This window comes from Schistocerca nitens, chromosome 2, assembly GCF_023898315.1.
Source record: "Schistocerca nitens isolate TAMUIC-IGC-003100 chromosome 2, iqSchNite1.1, whole genome shotgun sequence".
Lineage (NCBI taxonomy): Eukaryota > Metazoa > Arthropoda > Insecta > Orthoptera > Acrididae > Schistocerca > Schistocerca nitens.
The window spans coordinates 651519014-651530101 of NC_064615.1; the positions used below are offsets into that span (position 1 = coordinate 651519014).

Sequence of the window (11088 nt, forward strand, 5' to 3'; positions counted from 1 at the left end):
TATGTGCACGAACTTCAATCAGCGGCAACGCTGCACCGTATAATTGTAAACATTATATGCTCCACTGTTTGCATGTCTCACTCAGACTCTCATTCCCCCACTCCAGAAAAAAGAGAGAGATTGGAACGACTGTATGGGTACAAGTAGGTGACTAACAGGAAGTATACTGCACAAAGTATAAAACACAGGAAACTAACAGTGACCTAGGATCCGCCGAAAGTAGTGCCCTTTATTTATAATTCCGCCATAATGAACAGTATGACACAGAATTTGTGAATATTATGACATGCTATTGGATGGGCAACCATCAATTAATGTAGCAGGATAGAACCTAGAATGAAGACACAGCACTACTCAGAGGCTAAAACAACCAGTACCACCACACATGTAAACTTACAAGGACAACAAAAGTGACACACTATCCGCGACAGCTGATTCAGCTACTGGTGACTAGCAATCACCTTTTTCCGCTTCTCAACACATTCTTTAAATCTTGGAATTTTTGTACTTGATACAGAGTCTATCAGATACATGAGCCCCAAGATGCCAGTCTGATATGCGGAACCACAACTTACGAATCGCGCAGAGTACATTTTGTGCATAAATAGTACCTGTGTGCCTGTTTTTGTTAGTATGTTGTGTGTGTTAAGAAGTTAACTGTCAGAGCCATACCTTTCTCAAGATATGCCACGAGAGATGGAAGCTTTTCGGTCGCTCGGCAGGACGCAGCGCGAGACTGGAAGCTGTGACAGCCACGGCAGCAGTTGCTGTTGCTATCCAGCGGGTTGCCACGCACACAGGCTCAACCTTCGGCCTCTCTCCTTCCTTTCGCTCAGCGCTGACACGTCCTGCAACTGCTTGCCTCCATAGAGCTGCAGCGCGTTATCTTACATTCGCAACCTGTTCGAAAGCTCATAGTAACCAAACCGTATGACGTGTTCTGAATAGAAGCTAATCAATGGTGTCCAAGTTCTAATAACGAACTTGGAGACTACGAGAAATGGAAAAGTTGTGTAAGTGTAAATAGTGTATGCAAACAACTATTTTGTAATATTCAGTGTTATGGTAACCCAAAGACCGAAAAGAGCAAACCAGCGTTGGAATTGTGTCAATCGTGCTTTGAATTACCGTCCGAGTGACGACAAACGATTTATACATCACGAAAGAGATTCCTTTTGGGATTTTAGCTCCCCCCCCCCCTCCCTTTTTTTCAATCGATAAATGAGACATTGGAGATCTACTTCATCAACTGGTATGGGACTGCACAATGTGCCGCGTTTTTGCAGAAGGAATTATTGTGACATATGACTGGAGTGATCCGGAGAATCTTAACATAACCATACACGAAACGATCTCGCAGGATCGTTAACACCAATCCCTTTCTACATCAATAACACTGAACGTTACTAGCAGTCAGAATTCCATCCATATAAATAATACTATAACTTTGACACATATTTACTTGAATGAAGAAAAGACCGTTGTCAGCAGTTAATGCAAGCAGTGTTCGTGTACTGAAAAGGCCCTTACAGTTTATTTTCATAAAAAACGTGGAATTCAGAGCAGATAATATCGTTCGACTTCACGACCATTACAACGTGTTTCACGACCATTACAGCGTGTTTTTATGTCCGCTTTAAGACGTCACAACATTAATACAGACTCATGCTGGGCGTCGACAAACAAGCACGTAAAAATTTGAAGCCCTTCGTTTTTTTACAGAAATTTTGTGAATGTGTTCCGGTACTATGTAAAGCATAGTTACCACGGATAGTTATACCTAACGCTCGAGGTAGCAAGGGTGTACCCGGACATTAAAAACATGTGCAAACTGTTCTCGCCAGGCAGATTTATCAATTCAGCATCAATCTGAAGAAAGCCGGAACATGAAATGGGCATTGAATAGTAGCAAGTATACCTCGAGCCAACTATCGCTAAGTATAAAAAAATGATTTCGTCATTTATCACGAAACTCCTGGATTGTCGACCTTCTCCCCCTCCCCGAAAGCACGGAAAAATGAATAAGATGAGGATAATAGCCTTATGTTATCGACGAAAGAATGTTATCTCGGAAAGCTTCGACGATGAACTGAAATTACATAGTATTTGCACCAGTATCCGAACTTACGACATTCCAGTTGCAACTCGGGTGTATGCAGTCATCTTCAAGATAATACAGAATGTTTACACGTCAATGACGATGATACATGCGTTTTTTCTCAGGATGCACACTTACACAATAAAACTTAAAAGTTTTCTGTATCCACCTGAGGTTGCAAATACTTTAATATCTGTATACAAACAATGGAGATACCTGTTTCCTTATTTCTGTTTGAATCTTCTTGACATATTAAAGACTGACGCCCTACGTATACCAGCAATTTTTATTTGCATTTCTACGCCTGTTGATGCTTTAATTGCACTGTAAAGTAGTCCCTTGACGTACTGTGTTATTTAGTAGAAAAATTCGGCACCCAGCTGTAAACCCCGAAAATTTGGAGGCGTTGACAGGCCGGACGGTAGTGTAGCCCGAGTTCTAGGTTAGGCTGGAAGATGACAATCTGTTTGCGAGTTGGAGAAGTCGACGAATGTGAACGCGAAGTAACGGTTGTGGTAATAGATCGATCTGTAGCGCAAGCGATTACTGTAGCGCCATATATAACGCTCTGTATCATATTTTACGAATTTTACGTTATGAAAACGAAACCTCCGAGGGCAAATTCAGAAATCATGTATTAGATAATGGACAGGCCCCCAAAAAATATCTTTATGTACACATACCTTATTGGAGCTAAAACGCGGTTTTACTACGCAACTGCTATAAAAACAATTTCAACAAGAGCTCAAGCACATAATTTTTTTTTTTTTTTTGACAATCACCCTTAGAGATAATGAAGGTAGCAATCACACGAATCCATCTTGGTCTGTCAAAACTTGATAAAAAACGTTTACGAAAGGTACTGCCCAGGCCTAGGAAGTTTGACACGCGGCGACGCGCCGTCGACACGTGCTCCGCACGCGTGAGAAGCGTAGGCGTCACGCACAGCACAGCGGACGGGCAGTCGGCGTGAGAGGGACATGACATTTGCAACGAGACTCACTCCCACGCGCAAACAAGCGTGCCAGGGCAGCCCGGCTCCGATCGCAAACATGTTGGCCGCACATGGCAAAGTGTTATTGTTGCGTGGCATGGCTGCGGCAGCCTTCCTGGGCGTGGCGGGGTTGCAGCCGCCCTCGCCGCATTCTGTCCGCCCTGACGTTCTCGGCAACGTGCGCCGCGACAGACACGGCTACAACATCCGCTGGCCGCCGCCGGACGGGAGATATCGAGGTCGTGTCGCATAACGGTGCCTGGCTCGCTACATGGGACGGGGGGAAATGCTCCTGCTGTGGTTGGCGCCCATATTGCATTACATAACACATACAACTTAAAATCAACAAGTCATTACAGTAAAAAAAAAAAAAAAACAAAAAAAAACAAAAAAAAACACTGCACCACACCTGCGATGCTGCTCTTAACAACATTACACTTTTATCCAAAGTACGTAATTACTATTTTATCTGTGACACTGAACACACTTGCTTTCTGATCTTTGCTTACACCTTCTTAAAACTGACAAAACCACCACTGACCTACTAAAAACGCACTTCTTACGTACAGCAGAATTTTTGTACTCGAATTTCTACATCTGTGGATTCTCCGACTGCACTGTGAAGTACTTACTTGATGTTTGAAGTAGGCTGCACCGGTAGCACGGCACACACGCAGCTTAACGCACGCTATCTGTCACAGCACTGGTGTCCACGCGTGCGGTAAACAGAAACTTGCACTCGGCGGGGCAAACAGGGGCCTTGCGCTACAAGGTTTTGAGATAATACACGCTGCACAACGGCACACGTCCACACGCCACGAAGCACACGGACTCACTGAGCCTGCTTACGTGTCGCGGATTCGGGGAAAGGCCTGAGAGACTCGCTAGCCAGCCGCAACGCGGCGCGCGCGTCTGGCCGTCGCGTCGAAGCGAGTCTACACTAGAAGGTCAGTCACTCGACTATGCTCGAGTCAATGAACGAACGGAACAGAACGGTCCACTCCTATTGTCTACTTTGCCATTCTCGGCTAGATGTCTTCGTGTTGTGAAGAGAATCCATGAAAAGTCTTCACTGACTGCATACGTGGCACATCAGGGCGACAAAAGAGATGACTTCACGACAGCGAATTTCGTCGCACAGACCGCTGTATTGTTGCAAGCAGGAAGAACCATTCTATATTTATACGGACCGCACTTTGTAGTTGCCTTGTCGTTGCGATTTGCACTTTTGTGTATTCACAGGGTCGTTTTCTCTGGCGTATTGATGATTGCAGTACTACCATTCTTCTTTGATCAGTATCGTCACGCAATATGGTGTACAATTTATTTGTTTATTTATTTATTTTAAATGGAGGCTGAGGCGACAGACTGTTCTGTAAAGTTACCTCAGGACTAGGTGAAACTGGTAGGTGACCGTTTGGTTGTGAGTGGACGACCCAACAAATATCTAACAAACATAAGGAAGTTGTTTTCAATGAAAGTTTTGATGACAGACTGAATTCTGGCGCAACCTGATGTAGCCGTTAGTTTGGAAGGTCTTAGTTTAGTTGTGGGTTGGCGAATCCAATGAGCGTGTCATGGCAATACTTTTATGTATTGCACAGTCTATGTTTGTATTTCCAACTCAGATGGGGGAAAAAAAACCTCTTTTTTTTCCCCATCACAATGTGATAGCTTCAAGTTCTCAATATGTTTGAAGGCATTCATAACAAGAACTTCTCCGCAAAAAATATCCATATTCCTTCAGATTTCTCGATACTTTATTATTTAAGATACGTATGGCCGTATGAAATCATAGTGCAATGCTCATCGACAGTGTTGCTGATCAAAGCTGAGAGTCTGTATAGTATTCTTCAATATTTTCGTTATTGCAATACTACACTGGAATAGTATTCCTACAAACAGTAACTAGACGACGTTTTAAATTTGTTAGAATAGTAGTAAAAAACGAACATCGTATAGTACGTCATAAGCAATTACACAACTCGTCATAAATATGCGGCCTGTGTCTTTTATTGACAGATTCAGACAACGAACTATGAGAAATAAATCAGGTTTCATAGAGACAAATTCCCAGTAGCATACCTAGATACGGGATTGGACAAACATATGCAAATACAGAGGGCAGAAACGAACTGTGTACTACGTACTCTTCTTTATTAACGCCCATCTTTCATTTACTTGGAATCTTACTTACGAACAGAATCTGTGTTTGGTCACCCATTAATCGTCACTACGTAAAAGTCGTCCTCAGATCATGAATTGAGAGTAATAACAGATCGAACTGAATACAAGGAATCATCTTAAATATAAAGGATATGAGGTTGGGCGGTTTACTTTCACTGACATTCTTGTCTTGCATCTGTTTGTGTTGTAACATTCAAAATTTATAACTAAACACGCGTTGTCACACACAGGTGATTTCAGATTCATTGCTGCACTTCAGGTTTCGCCCATTCTGTAAGTGCATACCAGCGCCTGATTCTGACCCAAGAAAAAGTTATAGTTCAGAATTAGAATATCAAATACTGGTGGCTGATAACATGTCATTTATTACAGATCTGACTAAGCTTCTTTGCGGATCCACCACACATAAAGCCGACCTGTGTAGGAAACAATTTGTGCCTACAACAACTAGAAAGATAATATCGCCTTTGGAGTCCAGCAGTAAGGAGAGGTTGGTGACATAATTATACACAAGTCGGGCGTCAGCTACACGGACAAGATCCATTTGAGTCATCTAGAAAGTGATGTGAGACGCCAAACACGCTATTAAAAAAATACAGGTAAAACTTCATGAAGAGCTATGGAGACCGTTTTACGAAACAGCAACGAGAATTGCTTCCTGCCACGTAACATAGGACATTATTGCATTCTGCGTGTTTACAAACACATACAGAAGTGCATTTTCCGTCTAGGAACAAATAATATTTATATAATCATTTTTATGTGGTACGATTAGGGGTGACCAAATTGCCTACTGCAATTTTTGCTCTTGTGTTGCTCTTACCAAATATTTGCCTTGAAATTAACGATGACTGTCGGTATTTTTAATATTGTTTTAAACTCATCAGTCCTGTTCGACCCCTCGCACTCATTGCTTCGTGTACTGTTTTCCTGACCGTTCTACCGACATTTAATCGGTTGCTGCCTAGCACTAGGTTCATAGGACATGAGTGGAACGACATCATAAGCACATGCATTTTACAGCAAATAATCCGAGCTAGTTACTAGTGAAAGACAATTTATGCTCAGTCACTGTTTTTTAACATATATTACCATATATAAGGCGCACTCTAATGAAAACGATGGAAAAAAGTAAGTAAACTGTTTATTATTTCGAAAGAAATCGGAATAAATGTTAATACATTTATCTATCTGTGAGGCAAGACGGTCAGTGCCTTAATGGATAAGTGTTGGCGGTTGCATAGGAAACACGTTTGTGCGCAGTCGTGCATTTCTTCGTCCGAGGCAAATCGATGCCCACGAATGTCTTTCTTCAGGGCTCCAAAACTGTAGAAATCGCATGCGGAGAGGTCTGGACTGTATGAAGGATGTGGAAGGACTAAGGACTTCCCAGCGAAAATCTTGCAGCGTTCTCGAAACAACCTTGGTAACATGTGGACAGGTCCACACTAAGCCGCTGTATCCTCGCCTGTGGAAATCTGGCCTACAGCTGCTGTGACTGGTCCTTGATATATTGAATATTGACACGGGGAAGGAGTTGGCATCTGCGCTGGGGCCACACATGTTTTATCGGGGACAAATCTGGGGATCTTGGTGGCCATCGAAGTACTTCAACATCATGCAGACAGTTCACAGAGATAAGTCCCATGTGTAGACGAGCATTTTTCTGTTGAAAAATACCACCACGATACTCTCGTATGTGAAGTAACAACACCCGAGGACGCACAATGTTCGTGATTTACAGTTCTAAGTAGGCTGTTTATGTTTTCTTATTGGCAACGTTACGTAGCGCTCTGTATGAAAATCAAAAATGGCTCTGAGCACTATGGGACTCAACTGCTGTGGTCATTAGTCCCCTAGAACTTAGAACTACTTAAACCTAACTAACCTAAGGACATCACACACATCCATGCCGGAGGCAGGATTCGAACCTGCGACCGTAGCAGTCGCACGGTTCCGGACTGCGCGCCTAGAACCGCGAGACCACCGCGGCCGGCGTGTATGAAAATCACTGGCTGTGCTGTGTGCAGTCTGTGGCTAGTTTGCATTGTTGTCTGCCATTGTAGTGTTGGGCAGCTGGATGTGAACAGCGCGTAGCGTTGCGCAGTTGGAGGTGAGCCGCCAGCAGTGGTGGATGTGGGCAGAGAAATGGCGGAGTTTTGAAATTTGTAAGACTGGATGTCATGAACTGCTATATATTATGACTTTTGATGACTATTAAGGTAAATACATTGTTTGTTCTCTATCAAAATCTTTCATTTGCTAACTATGCCTACCAGTAGTTAGTGCCTTCCGTAGTTTGAATCTTTTATTTAGCTGGCTGGCAGTAGTGGCGCTCGCTGTATTGCAGTAGTTCGAGTAACGAAGATTTTTGTGAGGTAAGTGATTTGTGAAACGTATAGGTTAATGTTAGTCAGGGCCATTCTTTTGTAGGGATTTTTGAGTCATATTGCGTTGCGCTAAAAATATTGTGTGTCAGTTTAAGCAATTTTAAAGGGGACGTTTCATACAATTGCACCGTCAGAATTCCCACAATCACTACCAACCGTGACATGAAGTCATACCCACACAATCACGCCAGGAGTGACACTATTGTGCCCTTTCAAAAAAGTAGGAACTCTCGTTAGATCGCCGCAATACCCGTGAATCATGGTCATCCGGGGCAATACAGAACTGTGATTCATCGCTGAAGACGATGCGAAGCATACTTCAGCAGTTCATGATTCCCAGACATGGCACCATTCCAGATGCAATCGTTTGTGGCTTTAGGGGCACCCTAAGCGTGGGACGGTAGTTCCTGTGTACGGCTGCTGCTAGACTCCTACCATTTGGACGGAATGATACATAAGGCTGCGGGGAGACCATTAATTGTTCTCGGACAGCAGGCGCAGACGTGCACAGGTTACAATGTTCTATGTGCGCAACCGGAACTTTGACGCCGAGTATTCCCTCACGTTCCCTTGCAGTCCATAATCGGGTCACCGTCACATCCGAATACTCCACAAGTCTGGATAAAGCACGACTCGATCAGACGGCCGCTTGCAAACTTACAATAATCTTTCAAAGTCTGTCAGGTGCTGATAACGTTGTCTCATACGAATACACGTCATATTTGTGTCCTTCACAGTGGTGACTCAACATCTGACGCTGTTCACGCACATTATATACCCTACCAGACCTGATAACAACACCAAACACGATCAACAGTAATGCACTCTTTGGCCGCTCTAGGTGTTACAAGTAATTACAACAAACCATTTATACAAGGTGATTTTTTTTCACCGTGTACAAACTCAAGGGATTGATCAGTGAGAGGATATGGAACAAGAAAGTCTAATGAACATATCTCTGGAAATGTATGGTTTCCATGCTATTGATTTTTATTCAGTCATACTTAGTTACAGAGACTGCGGTCTAATACGCACTGTACCATGCCGCCACAGTTACAGTATGCATGGTTTCCTCCTAGAGGGTGGTACTGTTTCTCATACGTCATGCCCTAGCGCTCTCTCCTGCCATAGTAATTGGTAATGTTGAGTCCGATTCACTTCTCTTGCTGAATCACCTTGTAGTGGATGTCATACAGCGTTGTACATACTGGTTGCGTATTCGAATCGAGAGCTTGCCGACATGCTGTTTACTTACGGAAAAGCAAATGGAAACGGGCGATGGCAGCAAGGTTGTGTGAGAAGACCTATCTCCGACGATAACAACCGCAACATTCGATGTTTGCAACAGCGTTTCGCCGTTTGTCTGAGACTGGGTCGTTACAGGACGCAGGAAATCCGGAAGAACGTATCCGAAGTGTTCGAACACCAGACTTGGAGGAAAATGTGGTTAACTCTGTGGAAGGTGACCGCCGTGTCAGTACCAGGCAGTTGGCCCACCAATCCAAGGTAAGCCAGACGATCGTGTGGAACATTCTCCACGACAATTGTTGCTACCGTTATCACTTAAAGAGTGTGTAGGGCTTACTAGCGAAAGATTTTCTACATCGCGAGCAGTTTTGTCACTAGTTTCTTCACCAGATAACCACGATTCCGGGATGTGTATCATCCATCCTATTCACAGATGAGTCCATCTTAATGCGGGGTGGTATCTTCAATTTACATAACGGTCATCCGTGGGATAGTGGTGACAGCGAATCATCAGTAGCCGAGCGGTCTAGGGCGCTGCAGTCATAGACTGTGCGGCTGGTCCCGGCGGAGGTTCGAGTCCTCCCTCGGGCATGGGTGTGTGTGTTTGTCCTTACGATAATTTAGGTTAAGTAGTGTGTAAGTTTAGGGACTGATGACCTTAGAAGTTAAGTCCGATAAGATTTTAAAAAAATAAAAAAAAAAAGGATCATCAGTATCTGTGCAGCCGGAATGTGCGGTCCTGGATAACTGGCGATTGTATTTTGGAACCAGTCTTCCTTCCACGTCGCCTATCAGGCCGAAACTATTTATGTTTCTTGCGGTTGACTTTGTCTCCCTTTCTGGAAGAAGTGCCATTGATGATTCCAAGGGTTATGCGGTTGCTACACGATGATGTTACATCCCACTTCGCCATTAACGTCCGGACGCATCTCAATTGTGTCTTCCATGTTCGGTGGATCGGACGAGCGGGGCCAGTTGCATGGCCTGCTCGCTCACTGGATCTCAACCCGTGCGATTTCTGGTTATGTGGTCATCTCAAAAGTATCCTTTATACAGAGCCCATTTCAGATGTGGAGACACTGGAGCAGCGTGTTCATGTTGCCTTTGACACTGCTCGGATTCAGCCTCGCCGATGTGAAAGTGTGAGACAGAACATGCTACGGAGCGTACACGCATGCGTTGAGACACATGGAAACCACTTTCAGCACTTACTGTAACTGTGGCTGCATGGTACAGCGCGTATTAGACCGTAGTCTCTATAACAATGTACGACTGCATTTATGGACATAAAGTTCATTAGACCTTTCTTGTTCCGCATTGTCTCATCGATTAATCTCTTAGAGTTTGTACACGGTAGAAAAAAATCACCCTGAATACCCGACGATGGTCTGTACGTGTAAGAAGTTACATTGTCATCCGACTATATCATCTGAATGTTTCACTTTTTTTGTAAGGCAGTGTATGTAACCAGTATTGTTTGATTCTAAATGGTCTGATGCCTCTCGCAAAAAATCAACTTGTCAGCGACGTCTACTGTTATGTGACATCGCATAGAAAGGTTTCAGACCAGCCGGTGCAACGGTCCAAGCACAGTGTCCACTACAGTACGATAATCAGACAAGATGCACGTAACGCGCCTTATTTGACATGCAACCGGTCGCTGCCTTCTAGGAGTCAAGCAAACTAAATTCCGTCTTCAGCGCTGCAATTTCAGTTATCAACATAGCTATTTCAGTCCATTCTCTGAGGACTGCCGAACTTAGCAACTGAAGTGCATGTTCTCAATCAGTTTTAATCTTAATTCTTCCCCCACTACCTCAGTGTTGTATCTCTAATCGCACACGATGGCGCCCGCCAGTTTCAGGGCTACTATAAATGATCGACTCGTTTTTAAAACTGTATATTTTCCAAAGTATTACACGAACAAACATGACTGGTGCATGAATAGAATCGCAAACTCACCAAGTTTGCATTTTGCACTCTACAAAAGTTTTATGAGTGCCCCTCTATTTACATGTCACACGTCCAAGAGGTAAAGTTCGGTGCATATCTTACGTAGCAACATCTTATCAACAATCATAGCAGCAACATTGATGCTTTCTCTGAGCTGTTCCAGAGTTCTTGGCAGAGGGGTTACTTAAATAGGATCCTTAATATACCCCCAAAGGAAA

The 11088-nt window shown here is 43.7% G+C and overlaps 1 protein-coding gene across 1 annotated transcript in view; it reads right to left on the minus strand.

Moving 5' to 3' along the window:
• Positions 1–3913, minus strand: part of LOC126236770 (fibronectin type-III domain-containing protein 3A) — a 330311-nt gene extending 326398 nt beyond the window's left edge. Inside the window, exon 1 of the mRNA XM_049946340.1 lies at positions 3725–3913. The gene's annotated coding sequence lies outside the window, so the exon portion shown is untranslated. The remainder of the gene's footprint in view (positions 1–3724) is intronic.
• Positions 3914–11088: the final 7175 nt, after the last annotated feature.